The sequence below is a fragment of the Rhinopithecus roxellana genome, chromosome 17 (assembly GCF_007565055.1).
Source record: "Rhinopithecus roxellana isolate Shanxi Qingling chromosome 17, ASM756505v1, whole genome shotgun sequence".
Classification (NCBI taxonomy): Eukaryota; Metazoa; Chordata; class Mammalia; order Primates; family Cercopithecidae; genus Rhinopithecus; species Rhinopithecus roxellana.
In genome coordinates, this window is record NC_044565.1 from 1,780,215 (window position 1) to 1,805,439 (window position 25,225).

Sequence of the window (25,225 nt, forward strand, 5' to 3'; positions counted from 1 at the left end):
CTGAAAAGATGCTCAACATCATATGTCACCAGGGAACTGGAAATTAAAACAACAATTACATATCACTAAACACCGATCAGAATGGCTAAAATCCAGAACACTGACAACATCGAATGCTGGTGAGAATGTGGAGCAACAGGAATTCTCCCTCAATGCTGGTGGGAAAGCAAAATGGCACCACTACTTTGGAAGAGTTTGGCAGTTTCTTACAAAACTAAACATACTCTTACTATACAATCCAGTAATCAAGTTCCTTGATATTTATCCAAAGAAGTTGTAAATTTATGTCCCCACCAAAAATGCACATGAGTGCTTATGGGAACTTTATTCACAATTGTCCCAAACTGGAAGCAATAGGTGATTGGATAAACAAACTGTGATATCTCTATATCATGGAATATTATTCAGCAATAAAAGGATATGAAATATATATATATGTGTGTGTGTGTGTGTGTGTATATATACATATATATATATATTTTTTTTTTTTGAGACAAGTTCTGGTTCTGTTGCCCAAGCTGGAGTGCAGTGGTGCAATCTTGGCTCATTGCAATCTCTGCCTCCCAGGTTGAAGTCCTCCTCCCACCTCAGCCTCCCGAGTACCTGGGACTACAGGCAGGCACTATTATGCCCAGTTAATTTTTTTAAAAATTTTGGTAGAGATAGGATTTTGCCATGTTGCCTAGGCTGGTCTTAAACTTGTGAGCTCAAGCGATCCGCTCACCTCAGCCTCCCAAAGTGCTGAGGTTACAAGCATGAGCCACCACACTGTCCAGGACATGAACTATTAAGTCATGCAAAATCATGGAGAAACTTTAAATGTATGTTGCAAGGTGAAGGAAGCCTGTCAGAAAAGGCTACACACTGTTAAGATTCCAACCATTTGGCATTCTGGAAAAGGCAAAACTATAGAGACAGGAAAATGATCTGTAGTTGGTGGGGGATGGGAGGGAGGAATAAATAGGTGGAGCACAGAGGATTTTTTGGGCAGTAAAACTATTTTGTATGATTCTGTGATGATGAACATATGCCGCTGTGCATTTGTCAAAAGCCCTAGAAGTACAAAACATAAAGGCATAGCCTGGCCAGGGGCGGTGGCTCACGCCTTTAATCCCAGCACTTTGGGAGGCTGAGAAGGGCGGATCACCTGAGGTCAGGAGTCCTCAAGACCAGCCTGGGCAACATGGCAAAACCCTGTCTCTACAAAAATACAAAAATTAGCCAGGCATGGTGGGGTGTGCCTGTAATCCCAGCTACTCGGGAGGCTGAGGCAGGAGAATCGCTTGAATCCGGGAGGCAGAGGTTGCAGTCAGCCGAGATCGCACCATTGCACTCAAACATGGGCAACAGAGAGAGATTCCGTCTAAAAAAAAAAAAAACAAAAACAAAAACAAAAAAAAAAAAACAAAGAAAACAAATAAACAAACAAACAAAAAAAGTTGCCCTAATTTAACCTAATTAAAATTAAGAATTCAGTGAATAATAATGCATCATTACTGGTTAATCAGTTGTAGCAAATGTATCACAATAAAGTTAATGACAGAGGAAACTGGAAGAGGGGAAATGAGGATTTGAAAGTGGGGGAGGAAGTATAGGAGACATTGTATTTTCTGCTTGGTTTTTCTGTAAAACCAAGCTCTAAACATAGTCTATTAGTTTCTAAAAAGGTAATGAAATGCTTGAAAAAAAGGTAAAGCTATTGAGAAAAAGTCATGGCTTCAATAGTTGAGTAATGAGCACAGCACATTTGATCGTCAATTCTGAAATCTACATTAAACAGCTAATTAGTTTCTGTACATTTCAATAAATGTACAAAGAATAGAACAAATGAACTAATTTTCCAAAACATGTAGAAGGATCTAAAGAGATACTAAATCAAACCACTGTTCTAGGTGGTGATACTGTATTTGGAAAATGTTTATAAATGTGCCAATCCAAAATTATAAAAATGTCATTTCGATTTCTAGGAATGACAAGGTATTTATGAAATCTTGCATAGACTTAAGTGATGTTTCCATAAATATTCTTCATTTTTTAAAAATTATACACAACAGATGATGCTATGGTTTAGATGTTGGCTCCCGAACTTCGTGTTAAAATTTAATACCCGGTGTTGGAGGTGGGGCCTAATGGGAGGTGTTTGGATCATGGGGGTGGCTCCCTCATGAGTAGATTAATGCCCTCCCTGGGGGGTGGGTGGTGAGTGAGTTCTTGCTCTGTTAGTTCCCGTGAGAACTGGTTGTTAAAGGAGCCTGGCACCTCCTCCTCTTTCTCTTGCTTCCTCTCTCGCCATGCAGTCTCTGCAAACCGACTCCCCTTTGTCTTTCTTCATGAGTGGAGGCAGCCGGGGGCCCTCGCCACATGCCCAATCTTTCAGCCAACAGAATTGTGAGCCAAATAAATCATTTTTCTTTATAAACTATCCAGTCTCAGGTATTCCTTTATAGCAACACAGATGGGCTAAGACAGATGATATCCATTCTTAGTAACATAGCACAAATAATATAGTTATATGCCTTTCTAATCCTTGATTTCTTTATATATATAGAAACATGATTCATACAGCACCATGATCTTCCCAATATTACTGAAAATTTATTAAGAAAATACTCATTATCTTATCAGCATATGAGGTAATAAAAAATACCAGCTTTAGTAGTTAAGTGAATCTAATAGGTACAAAAATGAATATTTTATTACACTGAGCAAGAGCCCCAAATATGGAAAATAGACATTTATGACTATAACATAATTATGACTAGACATAATCTAAATTAGTTTTGAGGTATAAAATTAGTTTTCCTTTCAAAATCATTCAAATCAACGACTCAAAAAAATATTTTTTTAAATATGCCTGATGTTCAAGGACTACTCTGCCCTATAAGATCATTAATAGGCTCATGCCTGTAATCCCAGCACTTTGGGAGGCTAAGGCGGGCGGATCACCTGAGGTCAGGAGTTTGAGCCTGGCCCACCTGGTGAAACCCCGTCTCTACTAAAAATACAAATTTAGCTGGGCGGGATGGCGGATGCCTGTAATTCCAGTTACTCCGGAGGCTGAGGCAGGAGAACCCAGGAGGCAGAGGTTGCAGTGAGCCAAGATTGCGCCATTGCACTCCGGCCTGGGCAAAAAGAGCAAACTCTGACTCAAAAAAAAAAAAAAAAAAAAAATCATTAATAATATCTACACACTAAACTTTTGGTTCAGTAGTAGTTTGAATTTACTGTCTAAGGTAAATTAACTTTTGTTCCTGTCATTCTCAACCCAGTTGTTTAAGATCAAGGTTAGAATGCCATGGTCTTGCATTTCCATCAGACTACTTCTTACAGGGTCCTAAATTTCCATTAAACTTAAGTTGAAGGAGATGGTAGGAAAAAATATTAGTCTAAAGGAAATTTAAATTTTTTAACATTTATACCTTTTTTTTTTTTTTTTTTTGAGACGGAGTCTCGCTCTGTCGCCCAGGCTGGAGTGCAGTGGCCGGATCTCAGCTCACTGCAAGCTCCGCCTCCCGGGTTTACGCCATTCTCCTGCCTCAGCCTCCCGAGTAGCTGGGACTACAGGCACCCGCCACCTCGCCCGGCTAGTTTTTTGTATTTTTTTTTTTAGTAGAGACGGGGTTTCACCGTGTTAGTCAGGATGGTCTCGATCTCCTGACCTCGTGATCCGCCCGTCTCGGCCTCCCAAACCTTTTTTTTTTTTTGAGATGGAGTCTCATTCTGTCGCCAGACTGGAGTGCAGTGACGCGATCTCGGCTCACCGCAACCTCCACCTCCTAGGTTCAAGCAATTCTCCTGCCTCAGCCTCCTGAGTAGCTGGGACTACAGGCATGCACCATCACACCCAGCTAATTTTTCTATTTTTAATAGAGATGGGGTTTCACCATGTTGGCCAGGATGGTCTCGATCTCCTGACCTCGTGATCTGCCCACGTCAGCTTCCCAAAATGCTGGGATTACAGGTGTGAGCCACCGCACCTGGCCTAACATTTATACTTCTTTAAGAGGATCTGTCTCACAAATTCTTTTTTTTCACTCTGTCACTCAGGCTGGAGTGCAACGGCACGATCTCGGCTCACTGCAACCTCTGCCTCCCGGGTTCACACCATTCTCCTGTCTCAGCCTCCAGAGTAGCTGGGACCACAGGCGCCCACCACCATGCCTGACAAATTATTTTTGTATTTTTAGTTTCACCATGTTAGCCAGGATGGTCTCAATCTCCTGACCTCGTGATCCACCTGCCTCGGCCTCCCAAAGTGCTGGGATTACAGGCGTGAGCCACCACACCCGGCCAGATTCTTATCCTCTAAGTCTAAGCCAAATAAACAACACTAACCAACATACTTTCAATGGACTAATTACAAGTTACCATTCTGTGGAAAATAAAACATTTTGGTTTTTCATTTTCTAGGTGTAAAAATTGCTTAGGCTGCATTATCCCTAAAGGAGTATTTATATTGTAGCCCCCAGTACTATTGCCTAACTCTTCAATTTTCTGTACAACAGAGAATCAGACACAATTCGAATTCTGTATTCCCCATTTTAAAAGCTGGCTTAGGCTAGGCACGGTGGCTCACGCGCCTTGGGAGGCTGAGGCAGGTGGATCACCTGAGGTCAGGAGTTCAGAACCAACCTGGCCAACATGGTGAAACCCCTTCTCTACTAAAAACACAAAAAATTAGCTGGGCATGGTGGCGTACGACTGTAATCCCAGCTACTTGGGAGCCTGAGGCAGGAGAATCGCTTGAAGCCAGGAGGCGGAGGTTGCAGTGAGCCACGATTGTGCCACTGTACTCTGGCCTGGGTGACAGAGTGAGACTCCATCTCAATAAATAAATAAATAAGTAAGACTAGCTTAAAATAAACATGTATGGAAAATGAATTTACCCTTAGTAATAAATTAGAGAGGAAACCATATACTGCCTGAAATATCCCTACAATTTAGCATTTGTGAAAGTTTTAGCATTTTATTCACATGTCTATGAATTGCATTAGGACTTCCCTTTATTATACAACTCAGATGATTTGTTCCAAAGTATAGAAACCTGACTTTGGAGTGAACACCCAGCTGAGTGTCTTTCAATGGAGAGCAGAGAGAGGTATGTTTGGTATGACCAGCGTTCAGAGCAACTGAATGGAACCTCCACAGCAGGCAGTAACACTGACACTTGCCAGCTGATGTGTGAGGAGGCTTCGTCAGAGGATGAGTGTCTTTAGTATCAGCTGAAACAGGGAAGATCACTTTGTTAAAGTTATCAAGAATTTGCAAGAAATACTTTCCAGTGATGGTAAAAGCCATCTATATTGTCCTGAAAATCTCTAAGATGCTTTATATATAAGGTAATAAACCTATGGACAAATAGATGAGTGGAGGCACCCTTTAAGAACAGTTCTGGGGCGGGCACAGTGGCTCACACCTGTAATTCCAGCACTTGGGAGGCTGAGGCGGGTGAATCACCTGAGGTCAGGAGTTTGAGACCAGTCTGGCCTTGTCAGGTGTGGTGAAACATGGCAAAACACTGTCTCTACTAAAAATACAAAAAATTAGTTGGATGTGGTGGCAGGCACCTGTAATCCCAGCTACTTGAAAGGCTGAGGCAGGAGAATTGCTTGAAGCTGGAAGGCAGAGGTTACAGTTAGCTGAGATCATGCCACTGCACTCCAGCCTGGGTGACAGAGTGAGATGCCATCTCAAAAACAACAAAACAAAACAAAAAAAAAAAAACAAAAAAAACCCCACTTCTAATAGGTGCAAGATTAGAAACTTTGAGAAATAATTACAATTATTATTTAATATGATACAGTTGTTTTTAAGAAATTTAGCCTAATGAATGTCAGAGTTGTCTGGAACTTGACTTGATTTTTAACTACTGACAAGGTCACATAATGTGGTATGTTTTATGGACAATCCATATGCTTTGTTGAATATATATTTCTTCCCTCAACAATAAAACCTGTTCCATAGCAAGTTATACCATTTGTTAGCTTATCTCCAGAAAAAACTGTGATGTCATACAAGAGTCCCTTTAAAATCTATTTGGATAATAATGAGTATTACAGTCATTCAAACTTAATTAAAATTAACAACAAACTCAAATATATGAAGAGATTTCTCAATGCCAGCTCACTTCTTTTCTGAGCCTCTAAAGCATTTTATAGATTTGTTCATGAATTTGAATTTTCAGTATGCTAGAAGTTTGAGTATGTTTAAATCATGTATAACCAGAAATATGCAGTTCTCTAAAGTACATCACAGGCTGGCAGTGTTGAAGACATGCTAAGTTAACGTTGTGACAACATGAAAGGCTGCTGTGAACTAATTCTGGTCATAGCACAAGAGTAGTGCATACAAGCACAACCCATAGGAGATTGTGTGGGTAAATGATATTTTTGCTGAGTTCATAGAAAATATAGGAACCATCTCGGTGTTCTGGGTTATGCCAATGGTTGAAAGCAGCAGCAGGGGGCTTTGTAACACCTGAGCTTAACATAGCTGGGCCTGAGATTCCTCACAACTGAATGAGGTTGAACTAAATGACTGGTGATTCTCATTGCCCTACACTGCCCTTCTCACTTGTCCTCATGAGGCTATTGTAAAAATTTGATAAGGTCAAGGACTTTGCATGGTAGCTGGCATCTACTTAGTGCTGAACAGGTAACAGGAATCACTACAATAATAATAATAATAATAATTATTATCTTTTTGATTCGGAGTCTTGTTCTGTCACCCAGGCTGTAGTACACTGGCGTGATCTCGTCTCACCGCAACCTCTGCCTCCCAGATTCAAGCAATTCTCCTGACTCAGCTTACTGAGTAGCCGGGATTATAGGCGTGCACCACCACGCCCAGCTAATTTTGGTATTTTTAGTAGAGATGGGGTTTCACCATGTTAGCCAGGCTTGCCTCAAACTCCTGACCTCATGATCTGCCCGCCTCAGCCTCCCAAAGTGCTGGGATTACAGGTGTGAGCCACTGCGCCCGGCCCCACTACTGTAATTATAAAACCTATTTATAAAACCAAAGTAATCTACCTTAGGCATCAGTCAGGTCCCTACACTAGGGCTGTTTAGGAACAGGCTGGATGATCCTTTGTTGATAAGGATTTAGTAACTGGTTAGAACTAGGACTAGGACTCAGGGAGCAAGGGAAAGGAGTCTAGATACCTCTGTTAGTTCTATTTATGTGAAACAAATTACCGGAAACCTCAAATTACCAATTGATTTATGTTGAATGTCTCTCAGACTTCCTTCATTTCTGACCCGTAGGTTCTCTTCCAAAGGACTCTTTTAATTAGACAACAAATATCTCTTGATTATATCACAGTCAGAATACTATGCACCTTAAATACATTTGCAATCCCCGCCCCCCCAGCATTGCCATGTAAGGTTATCTAATTAGGGAAATGACATCCCAATATATTCAGAAGTCCAGGCCCCCTCAATGGGAGGAGATTATACAGGGGTGGACTGCAGGAGACAGAAACTCAGGAGGTGTGTTAGAATTGTGTCTACCAAAATAGCCTTTCGGTCCCCTTCCAGCTTGGAAAATCAGAGATTCTAATTCACAAGAAGAAGCAGCTCAAGGTTTATCAGAAAGAACTGGGAGAGATGAGAGAGTGAAACAACAGGAATTGAGTACCCGCTGTTCACCAGCGAGAGTGATCTGTGTGCTTCAGCTGATCTGATTTTCACAAGAACTGGTAGCACCCTCATGAGGAGGTGCGAGTTTTCCAGGACTGCACACCCACATCTTCACTGCATTTCCTCTCCTTTTTGGCTGTGATGGTCTAGATACTAAACCTGACATGCCTCATTTGCCTCATCAGTGCCTTGCCTGTCCAACCCTCTTCCTCCTTTCTGCTCCTACTGCCCTTCCTTCCCTGCCACTAGTCCATCCCTGCCCCAGCCACGGCTGGGGACACTCACCCGCATACTGCATGCTCCCGTGGCGTCTCTTGCCTATTTCCTCCCTCCTAACCTCCTCTCTCTGCCCTCTCCTCCTGCCTGTCAAGGTGAGGAATAATCATGGGAGTGTAGGTGGGAAAATATGGACAGGTTTGACATTTTAAAGGAACAATTATATTAACATCAGACTTCAGATAAATTATGTGTTATTTATCCACGTTCATATAAATATTTGCCATGTGTATGAACACATAATACTAATATAATGGTTAAGATGCATAATTTTGTGTCCTATGTTTCTCAGTTCATATTCAGTTATTTTCTGATGGATCCACATTTCTACTAATAAAATTATGTTTAGAGCTGCTTAAAAAGCTAGAAACTGACCAACATATGGTATTTTTCAGCAATGTTGGCTGCATGTGTATTGAAAAGTATTCATCTATTAAAAAGTATTTAACCTTTACCCTCATCACTTATTACTTGTCACAAAATTTTGCATTCAACAACCCAAATCATATCACAATCCTATTTTTATCTTACTTTTAAAAATTGAGTTACATGGAAAAATTCTGAGTTCTTAAATGAATTGCGAGCTAAAGGATTCTTTTCAGAAATTTTTCATTTTTATTTTTGTGCGTATGTAGTAGGTACATATTCATGGAGTATGTGAGATGTTTTGATTCAGGCATGCAATGCATAATAATCACATCAAGGTAAACGGGGAATCCATCCCCTCAAGCATTTATACTTTCTTTGCATTACAAACAACCCAATTATACTTTTTTAGTTATTTTAAAATGTGCAATACATCATTGTTGACTGTAGTCACCCTGTTGTGCTATCAAATACTAGATATTATTCTTTCCACCTAACTAAATTTTTGTACCCATTAATCATCCCTATTTCCCCTCACCCTCCACTACCCTTCCCGGCCTCTGGTCACCATCCTTCTTTCTGTCTCCATGAATTCAATTGTTTTGATTTTTAGCTCCCACAAATAAGTGAGAACATGGGAAATCTGTTTTTCTGTGCCTGGCTTATTTCACTTAACACTTTGACCTCCAGTTCCCCATCCATGTTGTTGCAAATGACAGGATCCTGTTCTGTTTCTACAGCTGAATAGTACTCCATGGGGTATATGCACCACATTTTCTTGATGCATTTGTCTGTTGATGGACACTTGGGTTGCTTCCAAATCTTGGCTATTGTGAATGGTGCTGCAATGAACATGGGAGTGCAGATATCCCTTCGATATACTGATTTTCTTTCTTTTTGGTATACACCTAGCAGTGGGATTGCTGGATCATTCGGTAGTTCTATTTTTCGTTTTTTGAGAAATCCCCCAAACTGTTTTCCATAGTGGTTGAGCTAATTTACATTCCCTCCAACAGTGGACAGGGGTTCTCTTTTCTGTACCTCACTGCCAGCGTTTGTTATTGCTTGTCTTTTGGATAAGAGCCATTTTAACTAAGGTGGGATGATATCTCATTGTAGTTTTGATTTGCATTTCTCTGATGACCGATGATGTTGAGCACCTTTTTATATGCCTATTTGCCATTTATACGTCTTCTTTGAAGAAATGTCTACTCAGATTTTTGGCCCAGTTTTTAATCACATTATTAGATTTTTTTCCCCATAGAGTTGTTTGAGCTCCCTATATATTCTAGTTATTAATCCATTGTCAGATGAGTAGTCTGCAAATATTTTCTCCCATTCTGTGGATTGACTCTTTACTTTAATTGATTGTTTCCTTTGCTGTGTATAGGCTTTTTAACAAGTGACCCATTTGTCCATTTTTGCTTTGGTCGCCCATGCTTGTAGGGTATTACTCAAAAAATCTGAATCTAGGCCAATGTCCTGGAGAGTTTCCCAGTGTTTTCTTGGGGTAGTTTCATAGCTTGAGGACTTAGATGTAAGTCTTTAATACATTTTGGTTTGATTTTTGTATATGGCAAGAGACAGCGGTCTAGTTTCATTCTTCTGCATTTGCATATCCAGTTTTCCCAGCACGATTTATCCTTTCTCCAATGTCTGTTCTTGGCATTTTGTTAAAATTGAGTTCACTGCAGATGTATGGATTTGTTTTTGAGTCCTATATTCTGTTCTATTGGTCTATGTGTCTGTTTTTATGCCAGTGCAATGCTGTTTTGATTACTATAGCTCTGTAGTATAACTTGAAGTCAGGTGATGTGATTCTTCCAGTTTTGTTTCTTTTGTTCAGGATAGATTTGGCTATTCTGGGTCTTTTGTGGTTCCATGTAAATTTTAGGATTTTTTTTTTTTCTATTTCTGTGAAGAATGTCTTTGGTATTTTGATAGGGATTGTATTGAACCTGTAGATTGCTTTGAGTAGTATGGACATTTTAACAATATTGATTCTTCCAATCCATAAACATGGAATATCTTTCCATTTCTTTGTGTCCTCTTCAATTCTTTCATCAGTGTTTCGCAGTTTTCATTGTAGAGATCATTCGCTTCTTTGGTTAAGTTTATTTCTAGATATTTTATTTTATTTTATCTGTAGCTATTGTAGATGGGATTTTTCCTTGATTTCTTTTTCAGATTGTTTACTGTTGGCATATAGAAATGCTACTGATTTTTGTATGTTGATTTTGTATTCTGCAACTTTACTGAATTTACCAGTTCTAATAGTTTTTTGGTGGAGTCTTTAGGTTTTTCCAAATTTAAGATCATGTCAAATATAAGAATAATTTGACTTCTTCCTTTCCAATTTGGATGCCCTTTATTTCTTTCTCTTGTCTGATTGCTCTAGCTAGCTAGGACTTCCTAAAGGGTTCTTTAGAGTTTTTTCCTGGTTTGAGTTTTCTGATGAATTCCAGCAGATAGTTTTTCTACTTTGACTTTAGGATTAGTATTGCCCCACTGTGAGAACTGTAATACTGACTGAGGAGTGAGTGGTCACTGGGCCCTGTCCCTCGTTGGTTACACTGAAATTGTTCTGTAGCATGTGAATCCTTGTGTGTCCTACAAGAGTTGCTCTGTGAGTAAAAGGTTTCTTATGTTTATTTCACTTCCTTCTCCAGTATAAATTATCTGATGTTCCCCTGTTCCATTTTAACCACACCAGGGGTATATGGAAATCCAATTCTGACACTAACTATCAAGAGTTAGCATCAGACCTCACATGTTTAAAGGCTCATTCCCACCAAGCTGCTCTTAAGATTTCAGATGCCAGGCACACCTTGGGGGGCCCCAAGCCACTTGTACTTCTACACAACTGGCTGTAAAATCAGAGGTTTTCATTTCCCCTCAGATTCAATAATTCACTGAAGTGACTCACAGAGCTCAAGAGTAAGCAATAATTATGATTACAGGTTTATTATAAAACATACAACTTGGTAACAACAAATGAAGGGATGTATAGGGCGAGGTCTGGAGGGAATGTAAAGCTGTGTGCTCCCTCCCCATGGAGTCACTGCTGGTTACCCTCCTGGTCAGCAAAGTGTTCACCAACCTAGAAGCTCCCCTGAGCCTCAGTGTCTAGAGATCTTTCTGAGGTTTCATTATGTAGGCTAGGATGATTAAATCATTGACCACATAATCAAACTCAATCTCCTGCTCCTCCCACCCCCAGGTTGAGCTGGCTCAAAGTAACCACCCTATAATTGCATAGTTGATCTTTCTGGTGACCAGTCCCCACCCTGAAGCTATCTAGGGGCTCACCACAGTTACCTCACTAGCATGTCTAAGACACTCCTATCACTCAGAAAATTCCAAGGGTTTTTGAAGCTCTGTGATAGGAACTAAAGACAGTGTTAGATGTATTCTCTACTATACCACATCCTCCAGTATTTCCCTAAAACACCCAGGAAGCTTCCTCTTCCTGATTCAGAATGTCTATCCTATTTCTTGTTAGAGACTATTTCTCCTCTGGGTTTTCTTGTGCACACTGAAGCTGGACCTCTACTGAATGCTTGTTAAAGGTGATTACAGACCAAGGGCTTATCCCCAGTACAGTTCACTCCTGTTGTTTAAAGGATCAGTTAGGTGTGAAGGCATTTCCACATTGATGACAGGCATAAAATTTCTCCCCCATGTAAGTTCTCTGGTGTTTATAAAGTTTAGAGCTACTGCTGACGGCTCTTATGCACTTATTACATTTATAATGTAGGTTCTCCCAGGTTGTTCATAGACAGAGAATTGACTGAAGACTTTCCCACATATCTGACATTCATATGATTTTTCTTCTCTATAATTCTTTGTGTGTGTGTGTGTGTGTGTGTGTGTGTGTGTGTAAATACAGTGAGAGCTCTTGATATAGGAGAGATAAAGAAATTATTTAGGCAGATAGTGAGGGCCAAAGAGTACTCGACAGAACTTCCCTTCTAACAAAAAGCAGCCCAAGAAATCATTGCTTTTCTAACAAAGAGAAGCCTGAAAGATTGAGCTGCAAGCATCGATAAGGAAGCTGGAAGCTTTCACGGGGGAAGGCCTACAGCTACACCCATAGAAAAGGGCTACTTGGGGCCAGGCATGTCCACCATGGGGCTCCACCTTCCCTTTTTTTGTTACCATGTATACAGTAAGAAAGAAATAAGCAACATGGAGTAGCTACACACCTGCATAATCAAAGATTGGGGTGGGGGCTGCCAGAGATTCATGTCCTATGTAAATGGCACAACTGGTCCTAGCCGGTTTTTCGTGCCCTGTGTAGATCAGACACCATCTCCCCACTAGCTCATCTATAAAAACCCCCTGCATTTCACCACAGATTGGCAACCCATTTTCCTGGGATGCCTCTCTGTAGCAGAGAGCTATTCTCTTTCTTTTTTTTTTTTTTTTTTTTTGAGGCAGAGTCTCACTCTGTCGCCGGGGCTGGAGTGCAGTGGCCGGATCTCAGCTCACTGCAAGCTCCGCCTCCCGGGTTTACGCCATTCTCCTGCCTCAGCCTCCCGAGTAGCTGGGACTACAGGCGCCCGCCACTTCGCCCGGCTAGTTTTTGTATTTTTTTTTTTTTTTTTTTTTTTTTTTTTTTTTTTTTTTTTTTTTTTTGAGGCGGAGTCTCGCTCTGTCGCCCGGGCTGGAGTGCAGTGGCCAGATCTCAGCTCACTGCAAGCTCCGCCTCCCGGGTTTACGCCATTCTCCTGCCTCAGCCTCCCGAGTAGCTGGGACTACAGGCGCCCGCCACCTCGCCCGGCTAGTTTTTTTTTTTTTTTTTTGTATTTTTAGTAGAGACAGGGTTTCACCGTGTTGGCCAGGATGGTCTCGATCTCTTGAACTCATGATCTGCCTGCCTCGGCCTCCCAAAGTGCTGGGATTACAGGCGTGAGCCACCGCGCCCAACAGCTTCTCACAGTTTTCTAAAAATATCATTCACTCAAGGTCATCTGCATTTGTCATTATCAAAGTTCTGTCCCTCACCGACCAGGCACCTCCTGCACTGAGCCTATCTGTCTGCAGCCTACCTGGATTTGGGCTCTGGGGAAATCCTTCCTTCCCTCCACAGCACTGCTCCTTGCTTCAACTGGGAAATCATGAATGATTTGCAGAGCTGATGCTCTGTGGGCAAAGTTGCATGGATTTTGAATTCTGTGTGAGAACTGTGCATGATCTTCAGATCTGGGGCAGGCTCCCAACAAGACAAGGTGAGCATAGAAGGGCACCCGAGGAAGAGCACCTTGAACGCCAAGGACATTGACGGCCCTTCCCTGGAGTAGGAAGGAGAACCCCTGACACCAAGCGCCAGACAGTCTCAGAAGCAGTGAAGATTTAAATATTTCCACAGTGGGTTGTGGAATTTATTCTCATAATTAATCTAATAAAATTAAGATCCATTGAAACAATCTAGGTTCTGTCTGGTAAAGAAAAATGGCTGTTATTTTTATTACTGTGGTCTCAAACCCTAGCTTAGTGCTTAAAACAGTATTGTCACTTAGTAAAAATTTAATCCATTTATTTATTCAGAAAAATAGTCATTGAGTTCCCAGCACTGTTCTCAATGTTGGAGATGGAGTTGTAATAAAGACAAAAAGCTGTGGTCAGAAATCATGTTCTAGAGGTTGATAAACTAGATTTAAGTAAACAAACAATGTTGAGGCAGTTGTAAGTGCTGTGAAAGAAAACAGATGAGGATAGAGACGAAGTAGCGTATGTGGAAGCTGCCTGGCCTGACGGGCTGAGCACCTGATGAAACACCTACCTCCATACCTGACCTTCAGCACCGGCTGTCACACATCCCTGTCACCTGTGGTCACCACACACCTAAGACCCCTGCAGCCACTGACATGGTTGATTGAGTGAGTCATTTCCCCATCATGGCATTGGATGGATGAGAAAAAGATAGCCCTTCACTCATGTTCCCTGAAAGGATATCCTCAATATAGAATGAAAAAATTGGTGCACATGTTGGGAAGGACATGATCTCATGATCAGTTCCTGACCTGCCATGAGCATTCCAGGGTTCTGGAGAAACAGAACTTTCATGAATACTTCCCGGACACACTTACTAATAGAAGATCCAGGCCGAGAGGAGAAATGTGCTCATCTGCTGGCAAAGGGTAATCAACTCAGGAAAAAGAGCAAGTCCCCATGCACCCATGGGTTCCTTGTCAGGAACTCGGCCGCCACTTGTCTTCCTTCACAGTCTCCCTCAGGATAGTCTGAAAACTAAGCAGACAAAGCTGAAGAAGGATGAAGAAACCATGAGAGCCTGGTCTTATTCATCCTGTCATGGACCTCCAAGCCTTCATCTGGGAGTGAGTGCCACCAGGTCCAACCCACATGCACCTGCAGGGTGACCTAAGACAAACAGGAGGAGCCCTTTTTCCCAGGTCACAAGGAAGAAGGCTTTGGCTACAGCAGCACATAAGGAACATATGAAAATCCTCATTTTACAGAAAAATAAGAGGACAATTATAGTGTTTTATGCTCTGCTTAGACCTGGTATTCAGGGAGATCATGTAATTCCCTCCCTGAGGGCAAATCCTAGGAGGACCTGACTCATACCACATGGTGATTCTTGTTTGCACAACCAAGAACAAAACTTTGTGACTTAATACTTCTTGGTTAGGTGCATTAGCATCCTTCCGTAACACTCACCTAGCCCTGCAGAGCAACAACCTCACTGCTGTGCCCTGCCCTCACCCTCCCTGTCCTGTCCCGCCCTACCCCCTTCCTCTCCACCCTGCTCTGTCCCCCAGCCCCCACGCTGCTCCCTGCCCGCACCCTCCAATGCACTTGCCCTCAATCATCTTGACTCCTCTACGTGTGGGTTCAGGCAGCACCAGACACTCAATCCTAGCTCCATGCCCCAGGGCCTGAATGTGCAGCCAAGCACCTTTGGAATCTGTTAAACAGTGGACATAACAGTTCAAAGCCTCATCCCCTGTTGGAGGGTTCAGTGGCTCACTATATTAGTTTAGCAACAAAACCCCTTTTACCAAAAGGAAGAGGGAGTGAGCCCTTTCTAATGCTACTGCTGTGTCTCACAGTCACCCTACAGCAGTGGAGCTCATAGAATACAAGAGGAAGGAGCTTAGTTTTGGGGGACATTTGATTCCTTTGGAAATCTTAGTGAAATGGTAGCTGGAGTTCTGCCTTAGTAATTATCATTGGCAGGAACATCTCAGCATTTCATAATTTATGTTTTTGAAGCATTTGCCAACAGTAGACTACTTTCCAGAACAACGTTAATAATTGGATGTATTGCATGGACAGATAGTGATAATGAGTCATGAACAGGGTGGGAAGACAACTCCTTGAGTGAGGTCCCCAAAAGAGAAAAAATTCCCATAGCATTAACTGAGACTCTCTGAATCAGTTACTTGCAATTGCTTATTTAATCCTCCGGGTGTGGTGGCTCACACCTGTAATCCCAGCACTTTTGGAGGCTGAAGTGGGTGGATCATGAGGTCAGGAGTTTGAGACCAGCCTGGCCAACATGGTGAAACTCTGTCTCTACTAAAAATATAAAAACTAGCTGGGCGTGGTGGTGCGTGCCTGTAATCCCAGCTACTGAGAAGGCTGAGGCAGAAGAATGGCTTGAACCCAGGAGGCGGAGGTTGCAGTGAGCCAAAATCGTGCCACTGCACTCCAGCCTGGGTGACAGCACAGCACTCCATCTCAAAAAAAAAAAAAAAAAAAAAAAATCCTCACAATAATTGTGCTATTTATGGATCAGCTGTCCATATAACAAGTGATGTGAAGTAAGTTCTAAAAGCTTTATGAATGTGACCAAGTCTCATGCTACAAAATGACAGAACTAGAATTTAAACCAAGCTCTGCCCATCTCTATCTCAAATTTCTACATGTGTTTGTCTTGAGAGAGGTGGACACCAGAGCCAGGTTTTACCAGGATATGTCTCCTGTCTGACCAGCCAGGAGAGGCTTTTCCTTGTTATCACAGCCCTGTTTTTTCAGTCTGTACACACAGTCTCTACCCTACCCCACGCCCAGGTTCTACTCCATACCCCAAACATCAGCTTCCACGTCTCCCCATTTTTACTGTAAACCAATAAGTGCCTGAGACAGATCTTCATTGATTAGAGGTTTATTTTGCCCAGGTTGAGAATATACCCAGGAAAAAGAAATGCAAGTTACAGTAGGATCTGTGACCTATGCTTTTTCCAAAGAGAGTTTTGGGAGCTTCAATATTTAAAGGGAAAAGAGCAAGCAGGAGGGGAGGAAAAAAGAGGAGGGAGGGTAGGCAGCGAGGCAAGTGCTTTCATTCTTGTGGGGCTCTGATTAGCGCTCAATGAATTCACATTTCGCATAACACAAGCATGTGGAATTACAGCTGTCTGTTTGGGAACAAAAGGAAGGCAGTTTTTGCCTGACTCAGTCTCCCACGCTTAACTTTCCCTTTGGCATAGTGAGTTTGGGATCCCAAATTCTATTTTTCCTTCACACTACTCATCGTTACGCATTGCAACACATACATACCAAGGACCAACAATTCTCAAGTCCATCTGACTTTTCGTATCTATTGATCAAGAGCCCAATCCCAGATGATTCCAAATATCACCTTTTCCCTGGCTGTATTTGCCCTAACACAGACAGGTGCTACGTCAAAGCCACCCTTTGACTGACAACAATCACCAAGGATCTTCCTGTTCATAAATCTCGGTAAGATCACAGTTATCTCCCTATAATTAAATTCCATGGAGTGTTTCTCAGCCTTTGGGTTGGAACTAAAGCAGAATTGGAACATAACCTCTTTTTGGGAATTTTATTTTTCCTAGTATGCTCTGACAGTTCCAATTTCTGTCTATTATCAAACTATTCTAGTCACTCTGAATATGTGGATAATTGGAATAGAAGAGGGAGACCAAAATTAGACCCATGTAAATGCAGTCAACCAATCTTTGTCACAGAGAAAAAGGAGCCTTTTGACTTATAGTCTTCTTAACAAATAGTAAAGGAACCATTTGGTGACCATATGGGGAAAAACGAATATAGACATAAACTTTACACATAAAAAAATTTACTAAGAATAATTCATAGACTTAAATGTAAAATATAAAACTAAAAATCTTTTAGACGAAATGTTAGGAGAAAATCTATGTGGTCTTGGGTTTTGCATGAGTGTTTATACACAAGTCCAAAAGCATGATCCATAAAAGACAAAAATTGATAAAGTGAGCTTTTTTTTTTTTTTTTTTGGAGATAGAGTGTTGTTTTTGTCGTCAAGGCAGGAGTACAGTGGCGTGATCTTGGCTCACTGCAACCTCCACCTCCTGGTTCAAGTGATTCTTGTTACTCAGTCTCCCAAGTAGCTGAGCTTACAGGTGGCCACAACCATGCCTGGCTGATATTTGTATTTTTAGCAGAGACAAGGTTTCACCATGTTGGTCAGGCTTGTCTCGAACTCTCTCTCTTTTTTTTATATATATATATATTTTTTTTATTATACTTTAAGTTCTAGGGTACATGTGCATAACGTGCAGGTTTGTTACATATGTATACTTGTGCCATGTTGGTGTGCTGCACCCATCAACTCGTCAGCACCCATCAAGTCATCATTTATATCATGTATAACTCCCCAATGCAATTCTTCCCCCCTCCCCCCTCCCCATGATAGGCCCCAATGTGTGATGTTCCGCTTCCCGAGTCCAAGTGATCTCATTGTTCAGTTCCCACCTATGAGTGAGAGCATGCGGTGTTTGATTTTCTCTTCTTGTGATAGTTTGCTAAGAATGATGGTTTCCAGCTGCATCCATGTCCCTACAAAGGACGCAAACTCATCCTTTTTTATGGCTGCATAGTATTCCATGGTGTATATGTGCCACATTTTCTTAATCCAGTCTGTCACAGATGGACATTTGGGTTGATTCCAAGTCTTTGCTATTGTGAATAGTGCCGCAATAAACATACGTGTGCATGTGTCTTTGTAGTAGAATAATTTATAATCCTTTGGGTATATACCCAGTAGTGGGATGGCTGGGTCATATGGTACATCTAGTTCTAGATCCTTGAGGAATTGCCATACTGTTTTCCATAATGGTTGAACTAGTTTACAATCCCACCAACAGTGTAAAAGTGTTCCTATTTCTCCACATCCTCTCCAACACCTGTTGTTTCCTGATTTTTTAATGATTGCCATTCTAACTGGTGTGAGATGGTATCTCATTGTGGTTTTGATTTGCATTTCTCTGATGGCGAGTGATGATGAGCATTTTTTCATGTGTCTGTTGGCTGTATGAATGTCTTCTTTTGAGAAATGTCTGTTCATATCCTTTGCCCACTTTTTGATGGGGTTGTTTGTTTTTTTCTTGTATATTTGTTTGAGCTCTTTGTAGATTCTGGATATTAGCCCTTTGTCAGATGAGTAGGTTGCGAAAATGTCTCGAACTCTTACCTCAAGTGATCCACCCACCTCAGCCTCCCAAAGTGCTGAGATTACAGGCGTGAGCCACCGTGCCTGGCCGATAAAATGAAATTTATTAAAGTTAAAATTTTCAGAAGTGTGGAAGACCTTGTTAAGAGAATGAAAAGACAGGACACAGACTGGGAGAAAACCTTTGAAAAAGACATAGCTAAAAAGGGACTTGTATCTAAAGTACTTTGTAAAAATTAACAACAGGAAAACAAACAACCCAATTAAAAATGGGTAAAGATCTAAACACCTCACCAAAGAAGATATACAGGTAAGCAAGGTAAGCATAGGAAATAAACAGGAAACATGCAACATCATTTTTCATTAAGGGAAGAAAAATTAAAACAATATGAGATAGGCCTGAACACTGATTAGATAGGCTAAAATCTTAAAATTAAAAAAACAAAAAAAGACAATACCAATAGTCATCCAGGATGTGGAAGAAAATAAACTCTCATTCATTACTGGTGGGAATGTGTAATGGTACAGACACTGTGGAAGACAGTCTGATGCTTCCCCCCCAAAGTTAAATATAATCTCATTCTATGATCCAGCAAATCACACTCCTGCTTATTCAGCCAACTTTTAAAAAAGCTTATGTGCACACAAAAAGCAGCACATAAATATGTACAGCAGCTCTCTTCACAATGGTCAAAGACTGGAATAAATCAGGATGCACTTCAATAGGTGAATGGATAAGCAAGCCAGGCTACATCCATGCAATGAAGCAATAGAAAAAAAAAAAAAAAGCCAGTTATCAACCCATGCAAAGATATGGATGAACTCAACTCTATCTATGTTGCTAAGTAAATGAGTCGGTCTGATGAGGCTATGTACTGTATGATCCCATTTACATGACCTTCTGGAAAAGGCAAATCTGCAAAGAGGGTAAACAGATCTGTGGTTGCCAGGGGTTTTGGGAGCAGGGAGCTTGAAGAGGAACATTCTTTATGATGCTTTAACGGTGGACACCCGCTGTTATGCATTAATTAAAACCCATAGAAGGTTATAACCCAAAGAATATGTGGTAAGGTATGCAAATTAACATAGTCACTGAGGAGGTTAGAGGATGTCAGGATGGAATGCAGAATGCGACAAAGAACCTAACCATGTCATAAATGTATGAAACAAACGTCCCACTGATGGTGGGAGAAGGGTGCTGATCAAAGTGGCTTTGGAAATGAGGGAGACCCAGAAAGCTAAAGGCAAAGGGACTGGCCTTAAATGGTGCTGTTTCTTTTAGAAAGTTCCTTCCCACAAGGGTAACAGTTAACAGTTCTGACGCCACTCTACCTCTAGTGTGGAATTGCACAATGAGTTAAATGCCTGGCAGATGGGCGTGAGCCTGGTTTCTCACTGCTGGAGTGAGAAGTCACAGATGAGAAGAGAAGCTAGAATGAGCCTTACGCTAATGGGTTAGTGCTGAAGACACCAGTGTGACTCATGCTTACCTTAATTTAGACACACATTCCAGGAGTCTGTATCCACGTGAGAATACACACATTTCCTTGTACTGTGAGCAGAGAGCACTGAGAAGCAAGGCTTCCCTTGTTAGGATGGCTATTATCAAAAGGACAGGAGATAACGATGGTGGAGAAGAGTGAACTCTTGTACACTGCTCTTGGGAATGTAATGTTTCTCAAACAAGTAAAAATAGAACTACCATATGATCCAGCAATCCCACTTCTTGGAAGATACCCAAAGGAAATGAAATCAGTGTCGTGAAGGCATATCTGCATTACATGTTTAGTGCAGCATTATTCACAAGAACCTTGGTTATGGAAACAACCAAGTGTCTCTCAACAGGTGAGTGGATAAAGCAAATGTGAGGTATATATAGAATATAAGGCAGAATGTTATTCAGCATTAAAAAGCAAGAAATTTTGCCATTGGCAGCAACAACATGGGTAAGCCTCGAGGACATTATACTAAGTGAAATAAGCCAGACATAGAAAGACAAATACTATGTGATATTGTATATATGTGGAATCTGAAAAAGTCAAACTCATAGAAGCAGACAGTAGATTGGTGGTTGCCAGGTGCTGGGGGTGTGGGAGGTGGGGAAATGGGGAGGTGTTGGCCAAAGAACACAAACTTCCAGGTATAAAACAAACAAGTTCTGGGGATCTAATGCACACATGGTGACTCTAGTTAATAATGCTGTATTGGATACTTGAGTTTGCTAAGAGAGTAGATAGCAAGTGTTCTAACCCCACATGCACACGGGATGCAGGGGATGTGCTAATTAGCTTGATTGTAGCAATCATTTCTCAATGTATATGTATATCAAATCATCACCTTGCACACCTTAAATATATACAATTTTCATTTCTCAATTATGCCTCAATCAAGCTGGAATAAAAGTTTCTCCCAAGGACAGATTTTATTCAGAGGAGAATGCTCTGTCATATTTCAAAATGGTGCCTGTTCTCCTCCACCTGCCTGAAGCCCTCTGAGATTTCTCTCCAGGATTCACTGTGAGAATCTGGTGGAGCTCCAGGAGGCAAGGCTTACACATGTGCCCCCATGACTGGCTTCCCCTGCAGCTATCAGAACCATCCTCACTGAGCCCAGCGCCACCAGCTTTGCAGGCTCCCCTACCACCTGGCGCTCTGGTTCTGCTGCAGTAGTTGTGGTTCCTTTTTTTTTTTTTTTTTTCAGACAGAGTCTTGCCCTGTCGCCCAGGCTGGAGTACAGTGGCACAATCTCGGCTCAGTACAACCTCCTCCTCCCGGGTTCAAGTGATTCTCCTGCCTCAGCCTCCTGAGTAGCTGGGATTACAGGTGCGCACCCACCCCCCCAGCTATTTTTTGTATTTTTAGTAGAGACAGGGCTTCACCATGTTGGTCAGGCTGGTCTTGAACTCCTGACCTGTGATCCACCCACCTCAGCCTCCCAAAGTACTGGGATTACAGGTGTGAGCCCCTGTGCCCAGCCAGTTGTGGTTCTTTGTATCTAACTGTTGGTCTCTCTACTCTGGGGGGCTGAGGCTTGTCCTGTGACCTCACTTCTCTTACGGATCTAGGCAGAATTCCAGATATAAGTTTTTAATATGATCTTCCAATAAAAGAAACCAGAGCTTCTTGGAGAAATCGATAACAATGGGATTGGGGCAGCAAAAATACAAGATTGGATAGTAAGATTGAAAATAAGAAAGTGCTCAAAAAACAAAACTAAACACACCCACGAAAATCCAATGTTGTCAAACAAAAGAAGGAGCTTTTGGAAAGCCCTCCCAGTGACCAAAGCAGGAACAATTTGAGCATCAAAATAAATAATGTAGTATTAAACTATAATCAAAAGCTTAAAATAACTATCCAGGTGTCCATGATGGCATATATAAATGATTAAATGAATAAATGAATGAATAGAAGTCTCTTATGCAGAAGAACTCCTAATGATTAATGCAGATAACCAATCAACAAGGAGGCAGCACAAATTGCCCATTTCTTAAGTGAGGGCTTTGCATAGTGATTTCCTTCCAAAGGCCACATGCAGTATAGACAGGGGAAAAGTAGCTTCCCAGTGAAGAAAGCTGATAAACATAACCTCAGGCAGGTGATCAGCATTAATGTGAACAGGGTCTTGGGAGCATGTGCCCTTGCTATGACGTAAGAAGAATGGCACTTTACCTCAGATCAACTTTCTCAGAACCGATAACCCCAATCTAACAATGAGAAAAACATCATTTAAACTGGAGGACATTCTCCAATACACCTGACCGGCACTCCTCAATATCATTCAAGGTTATCAAAAACAAAGAAAGTCTGATGAACTGCCACAGCCAAGAGAAGCCAAAGGAGACATCACTACTAAGTGGTATCCTTGATGGAACTCAAACAAGGGAAATATATCAGTCCTTTCTCACGCTGCTATACAAAACTGCCCCAGACTGTATGAAGCAAAGAGGTTTAATTTACGAAGCAAAGAGCTTTAATTGACTCACAGTTCTCCATGGCTGGGGAGGCCTCAGGAAAGTTACAATCATGGCAGAAGGCACTTCTTCACCGGACGGCAGGAAACAGAATGAGTGCCAGCAGGGGAAATACCAGACGCTTAGAAAATCATCAGATCTCCCAAGAACTCACTCGCTATCAGGAGAACAGCATGGGGGAAACCGCCCCTGTGATTACATTATGGCCCACTCAGTCCCTCCTACCACAAACCTGAGGATTTTGGGGATTACAATTCAAGATGAGATTTGGGTGGGGACACAGCCAAACTATATTAGGAAAACTAAGAAAATCTGAATAAAGTATGAACTTTAGTTTGTAATAATGACTTAATATTGGTTCATTCATTGTGATAAATGTATATCCTGATGTAAGATGTTAGCAAGAGAGGAAACATACGGATGGGTCTGGACAACGTGAAAAGTCTTTGTGATATCTTCCCAAATTTTATGTACGTCTGAAACTATTCAACAATAAAAGCTACTAAAAAACATTATTTTTTCAAACACCTGTTTGTTTAATTAGTTGTACTATTCATCACTAGTAATTGACAGTGATAACTGGTTGTACTTTTTTTTGAAACAGGGTTTCCCTCTGTTGCCCAGACTGGAGTGCAGTGGCACTGTTATAGCTCACTGCAGCCTGAAACTGCTGGGCTCAAGTGTACCACTATGCCTGGCTGTTTTTAATTTTTATTATTTACTTATTTTTTTTTTGAGACAGGGTCTCACTCTGTTGCCCAGGCTGGAGTACAGTGGTGTGGTCACAGCCTCAGCCTCCCACCTCAGCCTCCCAAGTAACTGGGACTACAGGTGCGTGCCACCACACCTGGCTAATTTTTAAATTTTTTATAGAGACAGGGTCTCACTGTGTTGTCCAGGCTGGTCTTGAACTTCTGAGTTCAAGCCAATCCTCCCACCTTGGCCTCTTGAAGTGCTGGGATTACAGGAGTGAGCCACTGCACCTGGTCCCTACTGTTTTTTAATAGGAGCATTAAAAACATTTATTATAATGAAAAGTAAATGATACAGACTAACATATAATTCCAAATAACGTCACTTTAACATATTTTATGATAATGCATATAATTATTTGTTATGTGTTACATTATTATTACTTTTCATTGTTGTGTTGCTATGTCCTGAGCTCATTCTCTGTCTCTCTCTCTTTTTTTTTTTTTTTTTTTTTTGAGACAAGGTCTCATTCTGTCACCCAGGCTGAAGTGCAGTTGTGTGATCATAGCTCACTGTAGCCTTGACCTCCCCGGCTCAAGCTATCCTCTCCATCAGTCTCTGGAGTAGCTAGGACTATAGGTGTGCACCATCAAATTTTCGTAGAGATGGGTCTCTGTACGTTGCCCAGGCTTGTCTTCAACTCCTGGGCTCATGTGAGCCTCCTGCCCTGGCCTCCCAAAGTGCTGGGATTACAAGCATGAGCCACTATGCCTGGCCAAGGGTTCACTCTGTAAACAGCTGATTACCTTTCACCAGGGAAAGATGCAGACTTTAGAGAATCTATTTCAATTCACGGTCAACATTTCCAAAAGAGTAGCTTTATAAAATGATGCTTCAATGGTGAGTTCTTTCCTTGTGAGTGGCTTTCTTATTCCAAAGAAACTTCTCTTAGTTCTGTTTCATGAGCATCTTTTAGCAGTGATACAAATACTTGTCACTAGAAAAACAATATTCAAGGATTGGAAGAATGTTAACAATTTATGATGATGATGTTTCACTGTGATGTTTTCTAAAACAGAAGTGATTTTTTTAGAAGTGTTTAAAAGAATATTCAATCTCATAATTTTCTAGATGCTTTGCAGAAAGTGATGAAATCAGAGAAACAAAAATTACAGGATACTGTATGAGTGATTTTAGGTGTTGTTATGTTTTGTAAAATAGAAAATTACCTCATAGAGCTATTATTGGAAGGAATTATTGGAAGCCCAAACACTGGAATGTTCCCAATTTTAGCTGATGTTATGATGTCCATATAGCTAGTCATGTAGCTAACGATAAAAAGGGATCTGTGCCTTATTTGTATAAAAAGTTTAAAAGGAATTTTTAATGCTCTTAGGAAGTCACATTAAACCTGAGATATAATTAAGAACATCAGAAGTAAAATACTCTTCTGACCTTTCAATCTGTATAACAGAAGTAGCCAATCATGACCAAATGTATCATATCACAAGCTATGTTCTATTAGCTATGCATACTTAATAAATTAATAAACATATCTTATCAGTTACTGGTATTGTATTGCATTGTAATTGCTACAGTACTGGTACTGTTCCAGTAACTATATATATATACACACACACACACATATATATACACACACATATATGCACACACAATACGTTACTGAGTCATAAGAAATTGTCAAACATAGCAATTATGTCACTTGAAAACAATATACTCTAAGAAATATATTTTAAGAATATAGTTTTGCTGATGGAAAAAAAAAGAATAAAAAAGTAGATAAAATTAAGAATCCTGGGCTGGGTATTGTGGCTCACACCTGTAATCTCAGCACTT

General features: G+C 41.1%; 1 pseudogene across 1 annotated transcript in view; it reads left to right on the forward strand.

The window, feature by feature from the left end:
* The first annotated feature begins 14,464 nt into the window (after nt 1–14,464).
* Nucleotides 14,465–25,225, forward strand: part of LOC104666770 — a 31,660-nt pseudogene continuing 20,899 nt past the window's right edge. The window contains exon 1 of the transcript XR_004054397.1: nt 14,465–14,623. The product of XR_004054397.1 is annotated as a glycosylphosphatidylinositol anchor attachment 1 protein-like (transcript). The remainder of the gene's footprint in view (nt 14,624–25,225) is intronic.